The sequence below is a fragment of the Ornithodoros turicata genome, chromosome 9 (assembly GCF_037126465.1).
Source record: "Ornithodoros turicata isolate Travis chromosome 9, ASM3712646v1, whole genome shotgun sequence".
NCBI lineage: Eukaryota > Metazoa > Arthropoda > Arachnida > Ixodida > Argasidae > Ornithodoros > Ornithodoros turicata.
This window is the reverse complement of record NC_088209.1, coordinates 36451224-36478148: the sequence shown is the minus strand read 5'-3', so window position 1 is coordinate 36478148 and position 26925 is coordinate 36451224. Positions and strand designations below refer to the sequence as shown.

Here is a 26925-nt window from a genome sequence, read left to right as displayed (position 1 = left end):
TTACGCTCGTCCTTCTATGATCCATTGCTCCAGCTACGACAGGGTACTTGTAGGAATGGGCGACGTGAAGGAAGGACGAACTCTTATTTGCCACTGAAAAAACATTTTTCTGCTACGGGCACGGCCAACGCCACCCAGATAAAGACGTCCTGCTTGATATCTGCCCTCACTCGTTCTCCAAGTCACAGAAACTGCTGACCGTGGTTGGCCACGCTCAGTCAGGCACGTCCACAGATTCCCGATGTCGTCTGCGCCTAAACCAATTTCAGCAGACGATTAATCCGGCTCATGGCGGCTGGTCTTCATAGCTACGGCCGCCAAAAGCACGTCGTGGATGGCGGACCCTTAATTATGACGTTGTTTAAGCGACCATGTTTTCTTTGTTGACTGATGTATGTGGAGCTAGCACGGTGGGCTGCTGACGATGTGCTCGCAGGGACACACGCGACTCATCTAACTGGCCCTCTCACCGTCTAAGGTGTTGTCATGGTGTGACTTCGGCCAAATCGCGCGCTACAAGTCATCTACTGTCACGGTTATTGGGCAAAAACGAAGAGTTTATGGAGCGGGCTTTCACTGCTGCTGTATGACGGTCGACTACGCGTATGGGGAATATGCCTGTTTCAGCGCTCAATGAAATGCTGCGTATTTTGGTGCACAATGCATCCCTTTCCTGGTTACGCTGCTACAAGGGTTATTGCTGGGCTCATATCTGCGCGATTTAAAAAATGTACGCCTTACCTATGCAATTTCTTGGCCCCGCGGAGAAAGGCACGTAGGCAAATGGATGCCTACCGACGCAGTTTTCCGGACGAAACCTGTCTGGATCGTAGACCTCTGGATTCGGAAATATCTCCTTGTCTCTGTGCAGCATGAACGTGAACAGAAAGCACGTCGTGCCACTTGGGACGGTGTACCCGTCTGTGAAGATGATAATATCAGCGGTTGGCAAACATGGTACATCAACAATAAGGAATAAAACGCACGAAGTATAGGAAAGATGGGTTCGTACCCCGTACAAAATACGATTCATACGAACCGTATATTGGTCAGGATAGACACGCTTAAGTAAAGAAAGTAAAGTTGTTGAACAGTACAACGCTAGAAAGGAAGCGGTCAGGAAAAATATGACTGTTTGTCGTATTTGCTGCGAATGACTTATCATATGAATAACAGCGCATAAATATTTCAGACGTACCTCAACGTGCACACACATCGAACCGAGATAATCGTGTTCGAGATAATCGTGTTCTAACAATACATAAAATTTTCATGTATAAATTAGGCATGCATGTATATAACGAGCTGAGAGATAGGTTCAGTGCCTTTTCTCCTAATATCCAATCACGTTATCCTATCAGAAATCATCTCCAATACGCTGTTCCTTGATAAGAACCAAATATGTTGCGCAATCATCTAAATTTCTTATTCCAAGTTTCTTGGATGATTCTGCTCACATTGTTAATAGTGCCACTTCTGTTAATAATTCTAAAAATCACTATACAACCATCTGCTGTTCGCAAATTTTTAATGCCATCAGGTTAATATGTACTCTTTCTGTTTCTCCTCATATGTTCCCATTCGTTGTTTTTCTGTTTTTTATTAGAAGCTTACAATATATCTGTGGGTTATATGAATAGTTACCACTATACTGCCAAAAAGGGCCCGGGTACTTTGTCAGGCTTGTGCCTTTATACCCGGTACCCGCATGTTTGTGTCGTAGAAACAAAAATAAATAATAATAATAAATAAATAACCACAAAAAATGCACACGCACTGTAAGAAATCTATACCGGCGCTATTGTATTTGTACCGTGTGCTGTTGCCGTCATAGCCCGGGTTCTGTCGCCGGTAGCCAACAATACATTATCTTGTGAATATGCGTGCTTATCTTCTAGTTCTACTAGTAGTAGTATCTTCTAGTAGCGGTAACACTTGGAAATGCAGTTTGAACTTTTAATGCTCACGGATTTACTCACTCACTACAACGTCTTCCATGAGCTCTCTCCCGATGAATGGCACAGAGGGGAACAACCGCTGCGATTCCTGAAAGGACAATGCCAAGAATTTTCGAATCATGAAATTGCGAAACACGACCAAAATCGACTTTACTGTCCTGTACGCCTTTAAAAGTCTACACATTGGCCTCCTCTAACGTCCCTTACATCTTATTAAAGTCATCGCTAGCATCGTCTACTAGGGGAGGCGCTGCAAGCGCTACAAACTCTTTGTTCCAGTGGTTTTCTAACTTATCTGTTGGCGCATGTACAGTATACGTAGTAAGAATAGTTACACACGGCCTTGGCATTATGGCCTGCCATGGCTTTTAATTAATTAATATGATAAAGTAGGAATATATCAAACGTTCTCGTTATTGTCAGTCAGTTTTCGCTCCTTCCAGTTTTTAGCAGTTGTCAGTTACCGAGATATTGTAAGTGTTGTGTCGTTCATGTTTACTCAGCCTCTGCTACTTGCATTGCTCCTATCACCGGGATCTGACATTTCCCACCAGATGCACAATCAAGTAAACGACGACTCTGCACTAGTACAAGGACCTTGGTAATATATATATATATATATATATTTGTAGTGAACCCCATCCAAGGCTTCAGAGGCTAGGACACTTGCACTCAATATTAGCCATTCATTCTGGTAGATGTGTACGTAATCCAGTGGATATTGCGCTGAGAAACGTCTGTGTACAGTTAACCATAGCGCGCATCAATATTCCGTTGTTCATTGGGAGATATTGTACGCTGTGCCGAAATGTACTGCCGTTGCCATAGCTTTGTGTCCTCATGTCCTTCATAAGAGTGCCCTTGATGTATTGCAACACGCAGATAAATAGGCATTTGACTAGAAGAAGTGATCTGTGGGAATTCACCTTGAGGGCACACTCCAGGTACTTCATCTCCTTCAGGTCCTCAGGAGTGATAGCCCTGTCCCTGTCTTCTCCAAAGATGCCATCTAGTTCTTCTTGTATCTTTCGTTGGACATCAGAGTGGAGCCCAATTAGGTACATGGCCCATGAGATACCCATGGCCGTTGTGTCATGCCCCTGTAACAATCGGTCATCGCTGTACGTGTTGGTTTGATGTAACTCAGTGTAGGTCAGCAGTTATCATCTACCATACCTCAAACATGAAGGTGTCCACCTCTTCCCTGATTTCTTCTTCGGTGAGGCTGTTGTCCTGGATGTGATGGGTGAGCAAGAGGTCAAGAAATGCCTGGCGCCGTTTTTGACCGAGGACGGGCTCACAGAGTGGAGTACCCTCGCCAACTTTCTGCTCCAGAAGTTCCGCCTTTCGTTCACGAATAACCTGCGTAGGCACGAGAAAGAGAGAAGCAGAAGCTCGATGAACGCAGCACGTTAATGCACCAGTTCTACCAGCAGCGAGAAACCGCTTCGGCCTCAGCGGGACTTCATCAGCGGTGGCGACTGATGATGATGTTTCTACACTGTCAAAAAATGTCACTTTGAATTTGAACAGGGAATAATAGGATGTCCCTTCGGGACATTTCTGAAAGACTAGATTTACAGAGGACATGCACTTATCTGTAAGATATTTGTGTTAGTATACGATGCCAATTCGAGACGATGCGCAAAAATGCACAAATCTCGAGAACACACCATAGGACGGATGCTCGACAGTTCAGTACGGCTCTTCGTATGTTGAGGCGCAACCATTCTGTCATCGCGTACTGCCGTCACCTTGCGCCATAGTTGGGTGTAATTCTCGAAACCCCGGTTTTCGATATATCAACTTTCGACCGTTTAATTTATGGATGGCCGTTCGAAACTGTTTCGTACGTCATATAATCTCATTTCACGGAGTCCATGTGTATCCCGAGCGAAAATGTCGATCAGCAACAGTAGTATTTTATTCTCGCTTCGCAGAGGGATCCCTGGAGCCTAGCGCGTCTTCAAGGGGCCTTCTGAGTGCCCTTCTCAGAGCATTGACCACGGGCACACTGCGCGGGCAGGAGGCGCTGCCAAGGTTGCTGTGAAGCACACTGGGCTTTAGGGGGCCCTGAGAGCGGACGAGAAGCCGCATGCTCTCCATCTCTTCCCGTTTTCTTACCTTTCTCGTGAAATTGTGCAGCTGTGATAGGTTATCCTGAAACTTCCTGCCGTAGGACGACATGTAGAAAAGATAATTTGGCCATAGCCAGGGTCGCATCACTCTTGCCATGAAAGTCTCGCCCACTCTTAAAAGAGAGATGAACAGAGAAAACAAACCCTTTGGTCACATGCATATATACCTGTAGATTATCGCTACTGCACCTCTCAAGTATATAAGTATCACATAAGTACTGCTTCCGGCACACTTGTCTGTAATCTCCACCACGTGGGAGAACGATCGCCTATCGGCGGTGTCGGAAGCGAAGGAGCTATGCCTGAATCGACTCCGAGGTGAGAACAGAAGTAGCAGAAGACCATGCAAGGATTGCAGGCAGATGGCGCCCTTGTGTGTCTCCCGGTTGGTGGCGCTGTTCTGGCACACGTGACCGCACGACATCCAGTAAGAAACGATGTTGGTGTAGCTCCCTCGCGCGCGACACCGCCGATAAGGGCTCGTTGCGCAGTCAGCTGAACATTTCGGACAAGTGTGTCGCAAGCAGATACTGGACAAGAAAAGCTTACTCGTATAATGACCGGACGTAGTGGGAATTGCTGTTGAGTTGAGCGTCAACTTTAACTCCCATGGCGGTTTCTGGAGATGGAAGATATGCCAAAGATAGAGGCATCAGTCGTATTTACTCAGCACGCAATCACTCTTACCGCAGATGATGTCGAGGGTGCAGAGTGTGACCAGGGGCACGATGTCTATGTGCTTCTTGTGCATCTGTCCTTTGAGGATTTTGACAAAGATGGCTGCCTGTTCATTGAAGACAGGAATGAAATCCTCTAGGATCCGGAAGTGGAATGCAGGAGTGAGCATTTTTCTTCTCCGTCTCCATTTTGTGCCTGAACTGCGTTATGCAATGACATTTATTATTTCAATACCATAAGGGCAACATCCTAGTAATATATTTCATGTCACGCTCTGTGAGGTAACAGCACAACAACCAATCTCACCTTGTTAATAAGCCGGTGCCCAACCAGGGGTGTAATAACGTGTAATCAAAGGACTTGTCTAAAACCGTGTTACTACTTAAAATAACCTGCAAAGACACGAAGAATTCTGGTAATAAATGTGGTAATATTCCATCTCCAAAGCAAGGACGACCAATGAATTGAGCCACGTGTTTGCCGATGTATTTTGTACCTATAGGTCATGCACCGGAAGTAAGTTTATGACATATCATTTCTGCTCCTGTGTGTTCCTTCTGTGGCTAGCATACACACCTCTATTGTTTCTGCTTTGAAGAATGCGACCACGGGCCTGAACCCGAGCCAGAACCTGAATATCCTGTCCTTGTCGTGTACATGGGCGAGGCCACACATGGTCTGTAATAACACTGAAAAGAAACAAAGGACGTTACTTAGAAAGCGCTATTTGAAAGAAATGCAGACAATATGCATAACTTCGACTCCATAATCCACAAAGCCTTAAAGGGACAGTCACATTCAGAAACCCATCTACGAAACAAATACCGCTATGTTCGGTACAGGGCGACATTCTTCTTGGCTAACTAATTTTTATTGAACGCAATGGGGTTTTGACAGTAAATACAACTTGGTCACAGGGGACCAGGTGTTCGTGAGCACAATTTACATAAAATATTTGGCTATGTTTGGCTAATCTGTGGACAAGTTTTTCGTTTAACGGTTGTTAAAGATTTAACGATTTAACAAACGAATTTTAAAGATCAGCGCTGCTTCCGCAGCTTCAGAGGCTCCATCGGCAAGGACACCAGTGTGACGTCACTCCCTAACAGGAGGAGTGTGAGGGCCTCGTTCAGAGGTGAGAGGTGCCTTCCAGACGCCCGCGCCGCCCCGGCATCCCCTTTTCCCAGGGTCGTACTCTGATTGGTGGCGTAGCGAATGACGTTTTCGCCTTTTTCCAGAGAGGGAATTCCGGCATACTCTCAACATCCGGCGTCTGCTGTTGTCATGTATTCCATCGAATAGCAGACAAACTGCGCCACTATTTCGCCTGGGATTTTCGATACAGTGGTCAGTGGTTCAATAGGAATAAAATGACGCAGTAGTTTCGCAATCGACTGGATCGGATGCGACCGTCCTTTTAATTGACTTAAAATTCGAGCTCGCGAGATACAACACGAGAAGAAGGAAACACGTGACAACGCGCCTACGCGCCGCTATTGCAGCAATTTGCGTGGTATTTTTGACGCTCGGTTGGAGCACCCAGTATATGATGGACTAGAAAGATTTCTAGCTCACCGTACCCAGTAGAATGCCAGCCAGAAGAATGGCAGTCATCAACCAAAAACCGCCAGAGTTTCAGCACTCCACTCAAACATTTGGAAGTTTACCCGTATGCACAGATTTTGTGCCGGTAAATAACGAAGTTAATTACGCTAGTTTTATAAGTTGGGACGGATAAAATGTCATTACGGGACGGGTTAAAGGTGCAGGGAAATTACATTTAGGGTTCCGTGAAGGCCCGCTTAATTCGTCCAGCAGTCTACGAAGAGCGATATGCAAAATATTTTCCCAGAGCGGTGCCTCAGCGCAATGCTCTGCGCAATGAATTAAAAAAAATGTAAAATCGGCAACGTGTCGTGCCGTGAAAATGTGACGCGGCGCGATACTGCTGCCGTGACGTCATTAGAAGGTGAGGTCTCATTTGCCACGTGAAAATTCCTCTACCGCTGACACGGCGTGGTGCTAAGCACATACGCTCCGCGGTGGCATCAGGCGAGCTTGTTGACGTCACGAAACGAGCCACCTGATTGGCGCTCCTATCGTCGTCACGGTGTGACGGGAACCTGGCATTGGGATTGGGGCTTTTCGAAGGACTGCGTGGGCTGCACATATCGTTCTTTTTGTAAAAAAGCGTTATATTTGTCGTACTATCCAAGCCATAAAAACGAAATGTGAGGATTTCATGAGTGTGCTCGCGGCTCCCGAGGTCCTCCCGAGGTCCTCCCGAGGTCCTCCCGAGGTCCTCCCGAGTGTGCTCCCGAGTGTGCTCCCGAGTGTGCTCCCGAGTGTGCTCCTGTGGGCAGCTCCTTTGATGGGTAAGGAATCCTCGACAAGAAGTGTTCCTCGCCTGTCTCGTTTTGTTCACGTTAAAAGGGTTGCGACACTTCGACTCAAGTTATTCCGAATAAACGTAAAATGGAATTACATTGTATATGCACCGATGTGATCCTGCATTGGAAGTTTTACAGCAAATGGTGTAATAGACACGTAGAAAACCCGCTCCGCGACTACCGAAACTCACGTCACCGCAGGCGTCTTCGCCAGTAAGGAAGCGTGAGAGAGGTCACGTGCTTTTCACTACCAATGGGAAGAGCCGGATCTGTGATGTCAGAGTTGGACGAGTACGTGTGGTTTATATGTCTGCCTTTTTTCCTCAATACTCCATCGTGCTATAGAATGCGTGCATGAGGAAATGAACCATATGAAAGTGTGACAGCCGCTTTAAGATAGAAGCAGTCGCCATATTGGATCTCCTTGTATGCACAGTGTTTCCATTTTAGCGGATTTTCTACAGGACATTGTGACAAACAACGTTATTGACAATATTGCTGTCTCAGTACAGTGATTCAGTCTTTGGTCGAAATATGGACTGCTCCCGACCTGGCCTTTCCCTTCCGTCTCAACGGACCGATGTATTACCCATCGATGTTGTCAACAGTAGACTAGCATCTCTAGTGACGTACAAAGAAGGTCTTTATAACATACGCAACGGTTACTGACATGCAGAACAATAACAACGGCTACAGGCATGTCGGTGGGGTGAAATATTTCACCACAGGAATTATACATCATATTTCACGGCGTATGGGTTTGTATATACGAGTGGGATGGGAATAAAGGACACGAGTCATACACATAGGTGCGCACACATAGCGTAACACACGTCAAGTGAGAAACGCCGCAAGTGGAGAGACGCCGTAACTGTACCCCAACAACACCTCTTCTCCTCTGGAATATCCTCTGGATGTACGAATAACGTCCTAACGGATTCGTATGTCCGAAAGATATTTTGAGTCTGTCCATCGGACGTACGCACTCGTTAGGACATCATTCGTACATCCAGAGGATATTCAGTGTTGTTGGTGTACGGATTAGCGGCTCATCCAGCGGACGACTTTACCAAGTGCCAAGAACGGCACGTTCGCAAAAGCTATACCGGCCAAAAGTGACGTCTTCCTTGTCTCTTTCTCACCCGTGCGTCCTATGCAGAATGCCGATGCGGAAACTGCCACATTGATGGATTTTGATGCCGCTTTTCTGCATTTGACGCATTTCAGATGCGTTTTACAGGAAACGCGTGCGAAATTACAGTCAACGCCATACTTTAGGAAAGGGTGGTATTCCCGGAGAAGTGAGATGCAGTGAAGTCTGAGGACACAGAGCACTTTTCCACAGGCCGCGTGCAGTTGTAACATTTCTTCCGCTTCTAGAAATCCCTTCCCGGCAGCATGGAAGCGTAACCAGGTCGCTGGCGCATTTAGCGCTTAGGGCGCTTGCGCGATTTCGCTTTTATTTATTTATTTTTTTCGTGCTTAGCTACTTAGCTGCGGAGTTTTACATGGTTTTCCTTCTTCAACGTACGACGATCCCTGTAGCTATATTGACGTAGAGCAATGACAACGTGCGCAAGAGCATAATGTACCCACAGAAGGATTTGTTCCAGTTTTTCGAAAAGGAAATATATGCGTTCCCGTGCGTACCGTATGTATGGCCGACTCCACTTTTTTTTTTTCTGCTAGGTATTTGGTGGACGTGCTTTAATATGATAGCCTCGCGTAAGACGCGGAAAGCAGGAAGATGAAGATGAATAGAGAAATTACGCTAGCTTGTTTCGGGACAAAGGAGTTTTGTTGGATTTGTGTGAAGGTATATAGTATGGAGGAATCAACGTTGAAGAGTAAAGATGAGGAACCCGGACTCTTCTGCAAGGATAACGTTCGGATTGGATTTCGTTTTAGTTAGAGAGTTCTCGTACATCGGAAGAACTCTACGAAAACGATACGATAAAGGAAGCTATATCAAATCAAAGATAAACAACGTGATGCCAACATTTTCAAGGAATCAAGGGATGGACCCGTCATTGCTTTCGAGACCGTTATCGTAGACACATACCGACATGATTTCATCTTTACTGCCGTGTTGTGAACCAGGCTATGACCTGTGAACCAGGATATGAAGCAAAAAAACTAACGACGGAAACGTGATTATTAAGGCCCGGATCGTCAGGTATTTGCCTATAAATGCCTAAACGCGACATTTTCCAGTTTGCGTACCTTTTTCTCGATCTCGTTCCATAATTGCGTTTCATTTTTTTTTTCGACATTGTCAGGCCCTCTCCGTCCAGCTCTTCGCGCTTGTAATGTATATACATACACACACAAAAAGAAAAAACAAGAACGAAGAAAGCAGATGCTGACTACTCTCCATTTTTCGTGCGACACGCTCGCTGATCGTGCAGCAAGGCATGATTATGGCCTCCGACGACTATAGAGTCACTAAATATAAACTAACTAGCCAACTTACCGAACAACACGGATATCAAGTGCCTCCAGCTACAGGATTGAAAGCAACCCACGGTCGTGAATAATAATAATAATAATAATAATAATAATAATAATAATAATAATAATAATAATATGCGTGTACCTAGAAATAGTGTGATCGAAATCCCCGTTGCAAAATACCCTGCCGTAAATAAACGTTATCTGACTGTAAAATGCGCAGTCGTGTGCGTTAAACTGCAAACGGCGAACTTAGAGTAACCTTGCCGTTAAAATGTAAACACCGAACTTGGACTAACTTAATAATAAACTAACCAACATTCTTCTCTGTCGTGGCCGCCCTGCTAAGCCAAGACGGCTGCTAAAATGTAGCTCTCGTTCGCTAAAACGATTTGGACAGATTTCGAAAAATCGTGAATTTGAGTGGGGGGGGATATGTTTATTAGAACAAAGGGGGGAAAATGGGAGGAAAGGTCAGCCAGACGGGACGTCGGCTTGCTATTCCGCCAAGAAAAAAGAAAAATCAATAATACAAGAATAAAATGAATAAAAAGAAAAGCAAATATTTAGGAAATAAAGGATCAACTAACAAACGGTGAAAGACGGATGAGACGGATTACAGAAAAAGATGACTTCAAAAAGAAAGAAAGATGAGGTTAATGCATTGAGGGTGAGAGTGGGGAACTGAAGAATGGAGGTGGGGCACGACTTGAGTTCACAGGCTGTTCATGAAACCTGTATCGCACAAGAAAGTCAAAAGTGCTGCAGTGGTTAAATAGGTGACGTCACGTTTTTGAACACTGCATATAATCTTACGAAGCAGTCGAGGACATTCCTTGTATCAAGAACGTGAATTTCGAGATCGGGGATTTCGCGACTGGGAATATCGAGGTCCTCCCCTCTCGGGTGGTCGTCGGTAGCGTAGTATATCCACGGACTCTATCGACGACCACGGGAAAGGAGAGCGCGCTAAGAGCGTTGTGCAAGTGTGCCATATCAGGCCCGTGTCCCAATGTTATCGTTTCGTTTTATTACATTTATTATTATTATTCACGACCGTGGGTTGCTTTCATTCCGGTAGCTTTAGGCTCTTTGGTTTTGTCCGGTACTTTGGTTGGTTAAAAGATCGATAACAGTGAAACGGCGCAGACTAGCTGGTTCATAATGACAAGGAGGAGACCCGAGATAGGGAAAAAGCAACAGACAACTATTTCTTAGAATCAGAGTTCGAGGTAACTCGGTACTGTAACTAAGTTCCTTTTCTTTTCTTTTTTTGGTGACTTGTAACTTAACTCGGTAATTTTGCTCCGTGGTAACTTTCAGAGGAACTCGTTTATTTTTCAGGTAACTTTGCCAAAGTAACTTAAGCTAAGGTCCAAGTTACTTTAATTCGCTTTTTACTCACGTCCACATATTTTCTTGCTTTCTCCACGGTACTTTCGTAGCATATTATGCCATAAAACGTGATACTCAATCAATGACAGTATTCTGTTCAGAAGGTAAGAAGGGCCGCCATTGGAATGAAGCTGAACCATTGTGCGCCCACAGGGAGTAAGGTACAAAGCGTTTGCATTGTTGGACATCGATAACGAAAACTATCTAAACGTGTTGCAGTCCTCCGCAGGCAACACAAGCTCTAACTCAACTGCTCACGCGCGCTGCACCTGTGTGGTGCTATTTTGTGTCCGAAGTAACTTGGAGGTAACTCGTTCTTTCTTAACTATCTCCGTAACTACAAGTTACATTTCAGGCTGAAGAACTTCGTCATTAAGTTAGTTCCGTTTTTGACACTGTAACTTAACTCGTAACCAGTTCTTTGTGACGGGTAACTTCTCAATCTACGCTCAGAATACACAGCAACGCATTTTAATAACACATCTTGTGCCTTGTACACACCTCGCTTATATACACAAAAACATCGAAAGAGGAGGAACGGGCACACAGGATGGCTTGCTCACGGCTGGCTGAGAAATATTGTCTGTTATTTTTCCCCATCTCGGGTCTCCTCCTTGTCATGTAGTAAAGATATTCAGACAGAAGAAGGGGTGAAGACACGCAAGCCTTTCTTGGCGTTCGCAAACTTTCAAGGCTTGCTGGGACATTAAAAATATGATTTCTACAGTGTACTTTCGGGACAACGAGCGGCCAAAGTATCAGTGCAACAATGGCGGTGCCGTTTTGGGATCGGCCTCATGCATCGAAGTACTATTCCTGCTGTGCTCCAAAGTGCAAGAATCGTTCCGAAACAAATGTCACTGTGTTGTAGCGCGCATTTTCGACTGGCGATAGATTGTTTTACTGCCGATTTAGGTGCTTTTCGGGGCTTAAATGCCTGCCTAATTCAGGCCGGTTTAGTTCCTAAAAATCCGGGTCCTATAGTGATATAATAAGAAAATGGGAATATCTATATAAAAAGTAGGCTTGCCAAACAAATATATAAGCAGAAAAAATCAGAAGACGACAAAGGGCTTACAGGAAAACACAAAGGGGATCTTATTAACACATACACACGTAGAGGGATAGGGGTCGACGTTTCGGCAGTCAGCGCTGCCTTCGACGGGACCTGAGCCCCGACTGAGTCCTGTCGAAGGCAGCGCTGACTGCCGAAACGTCGACCCCTAGGCCTTGATTTTTTCCTGCTTATTTCATTCTCGTGGTCAACCTTCCCCTAAGCCTTTGAATTATATATATAAATATATATATGCAGTGCAGGTAGATGGATATGGATGGACACGAAAATAAGTATGCAAAATGTAACGAAGGGACTCAGAAGCTTTAAGGAATTGGTACGAGACTACAATTTATTACACTTAAAAACTGATAAAACTAGACTACGGGGAAGTCAGCATTATATAATGATAGGGGTCTTGAATTAGTTTGAGGCTACAATCTATTACATTTTAAAACTCGTAAAACTAGACTATGGGGAAATTGGCATTACATAAAGGAGTCAACGTTTCGATGACAGCGTCGTCTTCAACGGGACTGAGGGGAAGAATACTAGGCTGTCGTTAATATACGGTGTCACGGAGGTGCCTCGAAAACGGCACTTATCATCCATCTCAAATATACCTCTCACTTACTCATCTGATGCAATCTAGGATCAATCAACCACTAATAAACCAACCAATCAACAATTTTTATTTATTTTGTTTTTATAAATAACGATGTTCAGCAATAAATACTGACTGATTCATTGGCGGATAGAAACGGAACCTCAGCGCATGGCACGCTCAGAACCGACCGTCATTAGAACGATATCGTTCTCTGTAGCGATTAAATTTGTATCACTTAACATGCCTCTAAACTCATAGAAAAAAAAAAAAAAAAACGTACACTTCAACAAGTTAGGAAAGGAAACCCTATCCTGTTAAGAGTGTACGACCTGACTCCTTATCGCGTGGATACCTATGCTACCTTATCGTTCATACTGTCCGTAGCAGCAACCGATATTATAACCGATTACAAGCGCCACTCAAACTGTCTGCGCTTCTGCAGCCGTTGAGGCTGCCTTTCGTATTACAGAAGCCTTCTCAATGGAGGGCCTCGCAGACAAAGTAAAAGCCTACAAATGATGGAAGCTGATAACAAAATTCGGCTAAGTGGAACATTCGAAACTTTCTCATTATCCTCAAGGCCACTCCCTAAAAGGGCAATTGACCGTCACATGTTTGCCTTGAACTCTGAGGGTTCACTTTCTCTTTTTTTTATGTCTAGTTGGGGCCTGGTCGTTGAAAGTTCGAGGTATAACATGAGAGCACTGTTTGGAATGCAGTAGTAACCATGGGCCCCATACCTGACTGGTGGTTCTGAGTGGGGGCAAATGTAGGGTAAACCGGATTTCAAGAAGAGTCTTGTGGGAAATGGCTTCAAGAGTGATTACGACACTTTTCCATCTATCATGATGTGTTCTCGTTTCTGAACGATACGGGGCTGTGTAACTCCAGCTCAGTGTACATCTGTATATTTTGCTCATTCATATGCTTTCGTAATGATTACCCCAATACCTTTATATCTCGAAACCACACCTATATATCTCCTTATGGCTGGACAAAGACATACGCACATACGCGTGTTGCCATTGCAGCGCAATTGTATATGTGGGCTCAGTAGGTACAGACTGTAATCCGACAAGGTATAAACAGTTTAACCCTGACTGAGTTGGAAGTGACTAACTGTAACTTTGACTAGTTATCGGAAGGAGTTAATTTCGTTTCCTGGGAGAGTAACTGATCTATTGGACGTAACTTGCAGCTAGTTATAACTAATTAACACTGGAACACTGCGAAAGTAATGTAAAACGTAACTGTGATTAAGTTACTGGGGTAGTGAGTGATGTTTGTCATGTGTTTGCCGTCTCAGAACTTTCATTGTGCAAATGAGAACGGATATTCGTTTACACAACTTTCTAGAGTAGGAAGGAAAGGGTTTCGACCGAAGCGATGCAAACGTTCGCGACTTTTCAAAGTTTGAGAAACGCTATTTTTATAGCTAGTTAGTTAGTTATAAAACTAGTAAAATTAAGTAAACCTTGGAGCTTTCAGCAACCCACCACGGGTGCTACCTTCTCCATTACAAAAGCTGTATACTTATTACACTTAATCTTAATCTTAATTAGTCTTAATCATGTTCTGTCCCAACCAACACGCTCTACACCTTCTCCCACTACTTATTACACACTCTGAATCAAAACCCTGAATCACAGCGCGATCCCACACGTACTCACGTGCGCTCCATTGCTAAATGTATGGATAATATACTATTATAAACAGGGTATGACTTCTTCAGGTTAAACGCAATTCTTCCCTCCCGAATCGGTTTCGGACCAAATCGGGCTAAATTCAATTTCCCCGAGTTCTGATCACGTATTACGTTGCATCATGTGTCACGTACAGGATTTACTAGCAATCTGTACGCACGTCTGGTGAAAATGTTATCGGTAAATTATGCGAAGCACATTTAACCTTGCATCATGTAGTGGTTGTGACTGGGGGGGGGGGGGGCGGTGCAGGGCGGACACGACGCAGCGCAGCATGTTGGTTAGTTTCATAGATTGAGAAGTTACCCGTCAAAAAGAACTCTACAAGTTAAGTTACCGTGTGAAAAATGTCACTAAATTAATAACTACAGCCTACAGCCTGAAATGTAACTCGCAGTTACTGAGTTACTTAAAAAAAGAACGAGTTCATTCCAATTTACTTCAGACACAAAATAGCATTACGCAGGTGCAGCGCGCGTGAGCAGTTGAGTTAAACCTTGAATCGCTTGCGGTGGAGTACGACACGCTTAAATCGTTTTAAATCGTTAAATCGTCTTAAATCGTTTTAAAGTCCAACAATAGACCTCTCCCGTAATTGTAAACAAATGACGTCATAGTGTTCGACAGCGCCACAAATTTGGTAGAATTGAGCTACGCTCGAAGCTAGAGGTGAACAAGGTCGCGCCCGGACGCCACGGTCTTGAGGGGATTACGATATGGTCCATTAAAGGGACACGACCCTCGGTCCTGCTTCTCTTTCCATGTGAGGCAGCGAATAAGTACCCGTTCGTGGAATTCAGCCCTCTCCTTGGGATTTGTTTCGGTTTCAGTCTGTTTACCAACGTCATTGTGACGTTACTCTGGTAAAGGTCTATTCGAACGCTTTGCATCTTACTCCCTGTGGGCACACAATGGTTCAGCTGCATTTCAATGGCAGCGGTTCTTCCTGAATGAAATACTGCCATTGATTGAATATCACGTTTCGTGGCAAAAAATGCCATGAAGGAACCGGAGAGAAAGCAAGAAAATATGTGGACGTGAGTGGAAAGCGAGTTAAAAGTAGATTTGAACGTAACTTAAGTTACTTTGGCAAAGTTAACTGAAAAAGGAACGAGTTCCTCTGAATGTTACCACCGCGCAAAAGTGCCGAGTTAAGTTAAAAGTTACAAAAAAAAGAACTTAGTTACAGTAACGGGTTACTTGTGACGAGTTACCTCGAACTCTGATTAGTTTATTAGGTTAGACCAAGTTCGCCGTTTGCATTATACCCGGGTGAGTCCTATAGTTCCCCGTTGGCAGATTCCCGCGCGCGAGTATGCATTTTTTAGTCAGGTAACGTTTATTTACAGTAGTTTATTTTGCAACGGGGATTTCGGTCACTTTATTTTGATACTTCTCCCCATGGGCAATACTCTACCCCATTACTGGTGGTGATGTGGTGAATGTAATAATGAGCCCTTTCACAGTAAGGATCGAAGTCCTATGTTGTAGTTCAGAAGAACTTTGAGGGCAGAGCGCTGGAGGGCTTGATTTGACCGTGGACACAAGCGATTTTGATAAAGGATGTTGAAGGATTCTTCTTTTTTTTTTTTTTTTGTTCTTGTTCCTTGTTAGAACCAGGAAGCTTATTATGAACGGCGTAAACGATTTGATTGGTGATATTGAAAGCGAAAAGCAGCTGGAATTGCGCGCAGCCAATTTCTGCCCAAGGCGAGCTGGCGAAACCGGAACTTTTTTCGATGAAGTCACTTCATATTGCTTGTATTGGCCCGCATTTGCGGTCATAGTGACAAATGAGCTTTTGCACAGTAGGTCCTCACGCTTGGACGGTGCAGGGATTTTTTCGGCAAGATACATCACGGCAGAAAGAAAAGGGTGTGGTACTTCTCAGCTGGCGTGGACGGAAACACCGAGGCTTGTTAACAATTCAGCCAAAGGCCAACGTTCAAAGTTTATCCGATGCTCATGCAGTGAAGACGGCGGTTAGGTCATGATCAAGCATTCGATTGGATTGAATCGGAAAGTAAATACTCGTGAGCCGGCAAGTTCTGCTTACCCCGTGTCAAAGGGTTTACCCAGGAAGCTACCTTTACACAAGTACTTCAAAGATTCATACATAGACTGCATGCCCGTTGCTATGCAACGCAGAAATGTTGTCTCATGTTGTGCTTCTGTAAGCAATATGGCGACTGGAGCGGCTATTGCGTTACCGATATGGACCTCACATATTCTGTAGTGCAGGTCACTACCTGTGACGTGTACAGGTATCTCAGAGTGGAAAAATTAACCAATGCGGTGAAATGTGATCGAAGCAGAAACCTCCGGTCGGAACCCGCCGATATTTCGAACTGAGTCTCTTCTTCCACTGAGCCTTCTGTTGTTCTACTGATTCTTGTTATTGTTCCTGTCTTGTTGATCTGTCGTTCTTTTACTGATTCGCCTGCACCTTACCACAGGACCGTGATATTACTCGTAACTGCAACAACATGACGCGTAGTGTACCAGGCAGTGATTTATCCAGACCCCCTCTACACCCCCCTAACACCCCCCAAATGTTCAGAGACACCCCCCTAACTTTTTCACCTGTGTACCCCATACAGGGGATGCCCTTGCAATTTCAACTGTAGACATTTGTCGGTAATTACATGCTAAGCTGTAAAGACGTAACTATAATAATGCCCCCCCCCAATTTTTTCGAACACCCCTCCACATTTGGGATTCTGGATAAACCACTGGTACCAGGACAACTGGATGCATGCTTGCATGCACACGACATGCAGACGAGGCTACAACAAGGCTTCCGTTTCTTTTATATTGTTTTTTTTTCTTTTTTTCAAATTAGATATTACCGTGTTGCATTTATTCCGCAATTTTAAAGAGATAGCTTTTCGACCGTGTTGGTCCGTCCATGGCTTTATAGGACCACGTGACCTGGCACAATGACCAAAGGTGCAGCCAATTTTTATTACATATTTCACCCCCCCCCCTTCCCTGCCCCCCGCCACGCTTTACGAAAGCGTCCAGCCCAAAAATGCTGCCTCCGAGCTCAGCCGTGTATAACTTCCGACCTGAAAGAAGCTTCCCTGTGCCATGGTGGAAGCTGATGCTTTCGCTGACGCCAAAAAAGTGAAAGCTTTCCGCATGTGCCGCCGCCGCAAGCGCCGCGTTTCTTTCCCGAACTATTTCTGGTCCTTCCGAGACAGGAAGGACAGTTACGTGGCCTGGAAGGCAGTCGCCTCTGAACGAGGAAAAAAGCTGCAGTACGTAACACTGACCTCGAGCGAGGGAAGAGAACTCTGAAACCGGGTCACCAGACAACCTCCGACGACGCTGCATCATACGCGGCTTGTTGATCCGTTGGGGTTTAGTTCCAATGGGCAGTGTGGAGACATTCGCATTGTTCTAAGTGTGGTGCAAATTTGCTCCGATGCCCCCCCCCCCCCCCCCGTCCTCCCCATTTTGTCGCCCATCTTTGTTTTTATAAGGATGCATTTGATTACCTCAGTATGTGCTACAGTACGCTTCGTAGAAAAAGATAAGGAGTTTTGTGAATGAACTGAAAGTATGGGGGATCTTATTACGCAATGCCGTGGTTGACAACACCCTGTCATAGTCATATCCATGGCACGTCTGTTAATATCGCTGAGGTGTCCCCGAAACTGCGTATCGCCATATGAGCATAGTCATTCATTGTACATCGCCATTATACATCTTGCATAGAGACGATGATGAGGATGACGATTGAAAGAAAAAAATTGGGATACCGGAAATCTTGCATAAAGACATCTCATGTGTGCATAGCTTCTTCTTTAGTTCACGCATAGTCACACAATTTGCAAAATATTCCCGGTCGATTTCGGCACCCAGGTTCGGTCATATTTATTTGTTGAGCGTCGCTTTGAACCTGCATATTAATCTCGAGGAGTTATGGCCCTAAATTTCGCTGTTTTTGAAGTTTTGCTTCTTCTCTTGGAAGTGACAAAACAAATAAATAAAGAAGAAGAAATTGACGTACTTGACCGACGTATACTGCGATCCTAATGCTTGAAAAATGGTAGTCGTCGAAAAAAAAAATTCTCCTCTCTTTTTTTTTTCGTTACAGACAGACAGACAGAGGTGAGAATCGAACCCCACACCTCTCAATTGCCGGTTGAGGGCGCTGACCACTACGCTACATTGGTATGTTTTATCCGACGGCTTACCAAGGGGCCTCGCTCGACACGCACTCGCTCTCTTCCCATTCCCTCTCCCACGTCGATGCAGCGGCATCTGGTGAAAATGATGTAAAGCAACTGATTATAACCACCATGTCATAGGCACCCCTTCCCAGCGCCGCATTTGGAAGCTAGCGGTGGCGCTACCCATCGGCCCGGTTATTGCTTCCACAGTTTCTGCAATACTTTGTACTTCAGCTTACCTTAGAATTTTTGTACAAGCGGTGAATGTCCCACAGGAGATGCTTCTTTCTAAAGTTCATTATCATCATCATTCTACACTTTTTTATGGGAGCTGTTGCTGTCGTCTGCTACGGTAGTCGTACGTCCGCTTCTGCGCGTTCAAAATTCAAATTTCCATTGTCCAATCACGATGTAGATCTCGCGGGCCGATGAGTAGCGCCCCTAGCGGATCGCGCGAACGGGCTCCTCATAGGGGTGGCCGATTATGACATGGTCGTTATAATCTAGTAGGTCGTGACTGAAACACACAAGCATGCGACCAGAACACTAGCTTCAAGGTGCCTATGTATACATCAATAATTAATATATGCCATATTTCAATAGTTCATGTTCTTGGGCACCCTGAGACTTTTGTTCTGTTCGTCTGTGTGTTTCAGCCTCAGAACGTATATTTACTTTACATCGTGTCCTAATACATTACGAATCTCATTCCTGTGATTTCCGAATTACATTTTATTTAGCTACGTAGCATTTGCACAGCGCGAACGAATGACATTCACTGCAGAATGACATTCGCTGGAAATGGCATTCAAATTTCCGTGTGACAGGGGCGTTACTTTGCTCGTTTTGTGTCTGTTCCTGCTTCCACGTTACTGGGATGTTTTCGCTTTGCCTACGACGTCACTGGCTTGCCCGAAAAATAAAAGGGATTTTTTCGCTGCTTCTTCTTCTTCACCTGTTCGCCGTACAAAAACTGTCAGAGCGCATTTGACTGCGTGTACATGCGAGATCGTTCCCAATCCTTCAATGCCATCAAAAAAAAAGGAAGCCTGGATATATTTGGGTCAGAGTAAGAGTCATGCTTCTTTTGATAGATAGGAGTGGAACACCTTGTTGGAATGGATGTCCCATTTGACGCGGCGCATTGGTCAGATAGTATGCGTTCGCCCGGAATGAAAGTTAGCACGTCAATGGCCATCAAAAAAGGAAAAGAAAAAAAAAATGAGCAGAAGAGAACGGGAAAGAAAGAGAGCTGTCTGACACTAACGACTCCGAAGTGGACGTGTGAGAGACAGACGTCGGAACAATGTAGACATTTTAAGCCTAATTAAGCGGAATATTTTGGCGTAATGAATCTGTGATATCCTCATCAGATGTACGTATATAGATGGTCGCAGGTGCAAAACGCCTCCTCGTTCTTTGATTCTGGCGGCCAGATTTAAATCGTCCACCTCTTGTCATGTAGTATGCGCATAGTAGCTCAACAGTGTGTTATTTCAGTTCATTTGCACCGTCAATGCCTGCACTCATTCTATCTGTTCTTGACGTGTACCAGCCTGCTTGAACTCCTCTGTCCTCAGAGCTTTTGCCATGAATGCGGGGATGTGATGATGCCTGGGTAGTAATGTCATTACTGTAATGAAATTACAGTAATGAATTACTTTTTCTGGTAACTTGTAATGCAATGCATTACTTTTGACATTATGTAATTTAATTACATTTGGGCAGTAATTTTAATGACATTCCTCATTACTTTTTACAAAATAATCGAGTGTTCAGGTTAACGGTTTGTGGCATTGGAGAATCATTGTTTGAGGGCCCCATCCTCCGGACATTGTGTCATCTTCATCTCTACATTGTGGAACGATGCGTCGTACGTGGCGCCCTCACATGTAGAACAGACAAATAGAAGAGTGTGATTAAGCTCGCAGTGATGACTTAGTAATATCATTACTTTTTCTTAGTAGATAATTGTAATGTAATCTAATTACCTTTCAATTGCAGTAATGAGTAATGTAGTTTTTTAAATGTAGTCTAATTAAATTCTAACTGGAGTAATGAGTAATGTAATTTAATTACGTTTTAGAAGTAATTTACCCAGGTATGGATGTGATCTTCACAGCACTACATCTCATGTGGTCGACCGGATGAACTAGCTACTATCCCAGTCAGTTACGGCGCACACCCGCGTATGTGATATCTCATTTGCTTGTGTCATGTGCGTGTGTGCGAGCGTGCATGCCTCATCTTTTTCATCGTCATTCCACTCATATATTTACCAACATGCACTGAGGTATGGCACCGCAATTGTTGCCGTGAAAGCACCAAATCCCGTCGTCACTCATGTAGTTGCTGTTCAGTTCATTTCATTTATTTTACCTGAAATCGCCCTGTTCGGCAATTTGCTTCGTGATCAACACACGCGTTTCGTCCTTGTGCTTAAATTGTTCGTACGCAGCGCCACCACTTCAATATATTAATCTGCAGGATCGACTAATGTATAACTGAACATTACTTGCTCCATTATTGAGATAAGTATTACTTACTTGCTCACATGAGGGCGTGTGCTGTCACGAAGACAGCAACAACAACAAAAAAAGGAAATTAAAGAGTGAGAGAGAGAGAGGAGATTATATAAACGTGTAAAATGATGATACATAAGCGCAAAAGTCACTACCAAGGAATACTTCTCCCCCCCCTTTTTTTTTTTTTTTTTTGCTCCTGGAGCAAAGCGATGAGTTAGGTGCGAATATTACACCATAATTATGACAAGACGGAGCCGAGGTCTTCCTCTGCTGGGTACAAGACAGCTCATGCGAGCTATAAGATACAAGAAAAGAAGTACGAGGACAGTGCTGCAAAGGCGTGAACAAACATTTCCAAGCCAGTCGCATGATGCGTTAAGATGGATCCCTCGTGATTACTCTTCCCATTCCAGTAATCTGTATCCTCTCACGAGCGCCCTCAGGAAACAATAACGTCGTTATAAGAGGGCGTTCCTTACACATTCGAATTTTACGTCACGCTGAACGTTAGAATGCGCGGCGCACAAAAAAAACTGAGCACTCAGAGCTGTTCTCTCACCTCAGAACTGTTAACTTCCTGACCGGGTTTAAGCACACATCGCATTTATGCACGTCGAATTTATCCGTCGGATACGCTGTGCCGGTTACGGAGAAATAATAATTACCCGATTTATTCCCCACTTTTGCACCAACATGAGAGAGAGTGACTAATAGAGATGTCTAATAAAAAAAAAGCCACAGAAGTGGATTGATCATGGACCATCCCTCCCTATACGATCCAGGAGCTCTGTCTACACTCCTCAAGTTAATGGCCAATAACGACCGCTTTGAGACTGGCAGTAAGTATATTACGTGCAAATTAAATTGGTGGCAGGGTATGAGCTGCTTAGTTGCGCTGACTTCCGCGAAGAAAGTTAAATACGGCGTGCCGTGCTCTGGGATTTCGGCGCTCATTAATTCACACGCCGACCACTATGGCGTCCCATCTTATACATATGTATACTACATTTTTATGGGAGTAATGGGCAGAAAATTATTGGTGGAACCTTCATGTCAACCTGGTGTCTAGGGTATGTGTAACCTAAACGCAGGCGAGTAGCTCGGGAAAAGGACACAAAAAGAAAGTCTTTCTTTGTGTGTGCCTCCCTCTTCCTAGCCTCATGTTTGTTTAGCACAACAACAACAACAACAGCAACAACGACGTGACAATACAAATGAATGACGATTGGTTAAGCTGTTTCACCGCAACAATTGCGGTGCCATCCCTCAGCGCATGTGGGATAATGAGTGGGATGACAATGAAAAAGATGAGGCATACACACTCGCGCGAACACATGAACATGACACACCCAAATGGGATACCACACACGCGGGTGCGTCTAACTGTTCACCCGGTAATAGTTCATCCGGTTGGCCACCGGAGATGTAGTGCTGTGAAGAAATCATCTCCGCGTTCATGGCAAAATCTCTGAAGTCAGAGGAGTTGAAGCAGGCTATTAGACGTCAAGAACAGGTGAATGAGTCCATGCAGTGACGGTGCTGCACAGGGTAGGAACAAGGACCCAAGACTGCGGCAAGGCTGAGCGGTTTATTCATATTATGTCGCATACGAATATAACGCATTCGTATGCAACCCGCGAAATGCGCGAAAATGCAAACCAAAAATGCAATGCACGCGAAAATGCAACCCAAGATAAGGGCATACATACATACATACATACATATACGATACATTTGTTTTTGTTTTGTTTCCACAAGTTAAAGCTCATCTTCGACACATGAGGCGTCACTCTGCTCATTCACCCTCTCGCATTGGGGGTGAAGGAAAGTCCCGTCTCCGAAGATGCGCAATGAACAAAATAAAGAAAGACATGGTGTTCCTTCACGAATTCTTTGCGGACGATCTATCGAACGGATTTTTGTTCTGAAAACGGCTACGGCTTCAGGTGACCGAAGGGACCAGATGTTCTCATTGGGACAACTTCGAAGCTTTTATACTTAAAAAGGTTACTTATTGAAAATTAAGACACTGCCTTAGGAGTTTGCTAACGTCCGCGTAAGGAGTGCCCTTCAGCATGTGCTATATTGCAATTGATTTCATATCGGAAAAAGTGATGTATATATTTTGAAAAAATGTGTTCGCATTTAGCGGGGATACCCCGTATAGTGTCGACGCGCTCACAAACGAAGTGGGTAATTTATGGGGGGGGGAGCATATGTTTGTTAAGAAAAAAAAAGAAAGGAAAGGTTAGCGTCAAGATACCAGCTCAGGCGATAGTATAGGGATTCCCAGGCTGCTCCCCTGTCTCTTACATCTGCCGGAACTTCTATCTGTATCACCCCTTTCGTAAGGGACGTCCTAGAAGTACGCACATGAAAATGCGGTGAAAGAGAGACATGGCATGACATAATATTCCAGTGGATACCGAGCCATTGCGGCATACTTGGGTAGGACGCAGCTGTTGCTCTGGCAAGCAGAGCGCATAACAATCTGCCCGTCAATTATACTACAGCAAGGCTGATGCAAGGTGCATGCTGAACCTTCTGCTGGAGACTAGCCTTAGTTATTTTGGGCTCCCAGATGTGACTAGCCAACCTAATTAGAACGCTGCTGTATTACCGAAAATGTACATATGTTAGGCCGATATTGGAATACGCCTCACAGATTTGGGATCCGTATAATAAAAATGATATTGCAGTGTTAGAGAAGATACAGCGAATGGCTGTTTGCTTTATCGCATCTGATTACAGAAGGACTGTTTCTGTTAATGATTTGTTGCGTAAGTGTGAGCTTGAGACCTTCGCTGTGCGTCGTGGAAGGGTAAGGCTAAAATTTTTGCATTTGCTTTTTCATCACAAACTTGAATGTGACATTGTAAATTTTTTAACCAGACGAGTTACAGGACCTAGGAGACTGAATCATGCGATGTCTCTAGAAGTACAGTCATCAAAAATTGACGCTCACAAGTTTTCATTTTTGCAACGCACAGCGGGGGATTGGAACAGGTTGCCTGAGGAAGATGTCCCCATTCAAGATTATAATGGTTTTTGTTCATGGGTTAATAAGAATGTCCACACCTGCTAGGACCCACACCTGGGTCTGCAGTGTGCATACATAAATAAATGTTGTTTTAATTAACTTGCTGTTTAACTGAGAAATGCTGAGCGGAACGCTGAAGGTATAAATGTGATAGTGAAGTACCTTATTATATCCTCAGCTGTCGTGGAAGGTATAGCTTCAGTGGTCTATACCTTGCACATAGTTTAAACAGGGTATGAATAGAATATTTATTTCACCCGTCTACGAAATGTTCAAAATATCACAAAGCCTGACAGGGTATAGACAGCGGTAGTGAGGTATAAATGTTTTACTTTAGACCTCATTTATTCCCTTTTATACCTTTTTTATACCTTTTCATACCAACCTTGTACCTTTTAATACCTATACCTTTTTTGCCTTATACCTTTTTATATACAACGATCAAAGTCTCTCTTGTTGACCTTGTTCCGGCTTGTATGAAAATTCTCGGGCACGTAATGAGTTGTAAAAACATCAATTACGCCAGCTGACCAAATTGGTTCGTCCAAAAAGGAAAGAAAAGCAACAAGTCTACATAGCGGATAGCTGTTACAGGTGACGTTCTTTTACCACCACATGTACGTTTCCCCAAATCACAAATGGAAATTTAAAAACAGTTTTCGTACGTGCAGACCGAACCACGTATTTTGAGAAAACTGCTTGGGATAGGAATGGCAAAGCAACGTAGAGTGCCTATTGTCTTCTGAAAGTGAATGGCTCCATCATGGTGGATAAATTGCATGTAAAGCAGCAAGCAAAAAGACATGTACAGACTCCGCTGCCGCAAGAAAGTTCACGGTGCAGAAACAGACACCTTCGCCCACTCTGTACGAGCACAAGAAGGACACGAAGTTCAATACAACAACAACAAAAAAATAAAAATAAACAGACAGCCATCGTTCACCGTGCCGAAGGCAATGGACCTCTACCCGAGGAACGTCATGATGACGTTGGTAGACACACTGAAACCGAAACAAACCTGAAAGGGAGGGCTGGGTTCCACGAATGGGAACTTGTTCGCTGCCTCCTATTGAAAGAAAGGTACGGGACCGATGGACGTGTCCCTGTCAGGGACCATCGTAATCCCCTCATGACCGCGGCTTTCGGGAGCGACCTTGTTCGCCCCCCTATCTTCCAGCGTAGTTCAACTCTACCAAATTGGTGGCGCTGTCGAACACGGTGACGTCATTTGTTTACAAACAGGGAGAGGTCTATCACGGCACCTTCCATCATAGTCTGACCTTCCCATGCGAACCACCTGCTCACACCTGTCTTCTTGTGACACATGTAGTATAGAAGGAAAATACCAAACTGAGATATTCTTATATACAGAAATATACTCCCCACTCCTGATGAAAACCATTGGAACCTTTTCGGGCACAGGCAGAGTCAGAATACAGCGAAATTCCATCACCAGTTCCTGGACATCCGAAAACCGCATGCCATGAGAACTTGAGATTATTCAGTAAAAAAAAAAATAAAAAAGAATACCGCTGACCAGACATCTTAATGTGCCATTTACAGCAGCGCAGATTGAGCGACATTAACAGGCGTCCTGATTCACAGGGAATAATGAAAAGGATTTTGCCACAGCCGTCGACATGGTCATCAATGAAAACTAAAAAACAAAACAAAAATGAAAGTGGAATATGCGAGGAAAAGAAATAAATTTTACGAGTACGCCTGTTGTCACGAAATACGGACCACATGTACGTATAAATGTAAGAATAATAATAATAATAATAAACAAATGTTACGAAAAGTATAAAAAATTTGAATACAATAATTTAAAAAGCAGTCTTCATCTACGGACAAAGAAAGCAAATGAAAGTCAGTTTGTAAAAGTCACTTAGGTAAAGTGAATATAAATTTTGACCCAGGATCAGCTCTCGTCGTTCGGTGTCACTTTTGCGGAGGGCTAGGTAAAGAAAATAGTTTAAATTGCATTTTTTTCCCCCTAAGTTCGGCCACTTGATGTACCGAATCATCATCGTCAACATTTATTGCTGTTGTAGTGAGTGAGGGCAACTTTGAGTTCCCATGCGCGTCCAAAAGCGTAACACTGTAAAGCCACCGCCTTCCTTTGTGAAGCACAGCCACATCACAAAATGTTGGGACCCGTGCACACTAGAGTCACTAAATAAGCTACGCTTCAAGCGTAGCTTATTTAGTGACTCTAGTGCACACCTTTTCATGAGGCAACTTAATCATCTGACCGCACAAGGTCAAACACAGATGCCCTTTGGCTTTGCGGTATACGTTAATTCGTTATCGAGGGCCAGCCGAGGAAAACACGTGCAAAAATGGTCTAGTAATCAAGGCACAATCTGCATTGCAGAAAGAGCCTCAATTTATAAGCCATGAAGTGTGTCAGATAGGCAGATAGACCTGGGTGCCTCAGACGGGAGCGCGACTTCTGTGACGGAGCGTTGTAATAGTCATCGGCCTTCCAATTCACAGCAGTTCCTGGAAAAGGGTCTATCACTTGACGAATCACTGCCCTATTTGACCATCGCGTCGTTAGAATGCGCTTACATTGGATTACTGTGTTCACAGTTTGTGTGGTTTACATCGGTAGCATCTTTTGCATTGTGCTTACCTGCTAACATAAATTCTCTAATGGATGAATGTTTTGTCCTACTCAACACTTACGTGGATGATTATTCGAATTTGTGAGGCGTATCGACAACTAAGGCTAAATTTCTTGTATTTAGAATCCTGTTGAATGTATGTCAGTGTACACGCGCATCACATAATATACTCTTCCAA

The 26925-nt window shown here is 44.2% G+C and overlaps 1 protein-coding gene and 1 pseudogene across 2 annotated transcripts in view; one reads left to right on the top strand and one right to left on the bottom strand.

The window, feature by feature from the left end:
* Positions 1–26925, top strand: part of LOC135368804 (protein qui-1-like) — a 336239-nt gene that overhangs the window by 9675 nt on the left and 299639 nt on the right. The window lies entirely within an intron of this gene.
* The window catches only part of LOC135369468 (uncharacterized), an 80515-nt pseudogene that overhangs the window by 14233 nt on the left and 39357 nt on the right, over positions 1–26925 (bottom strand).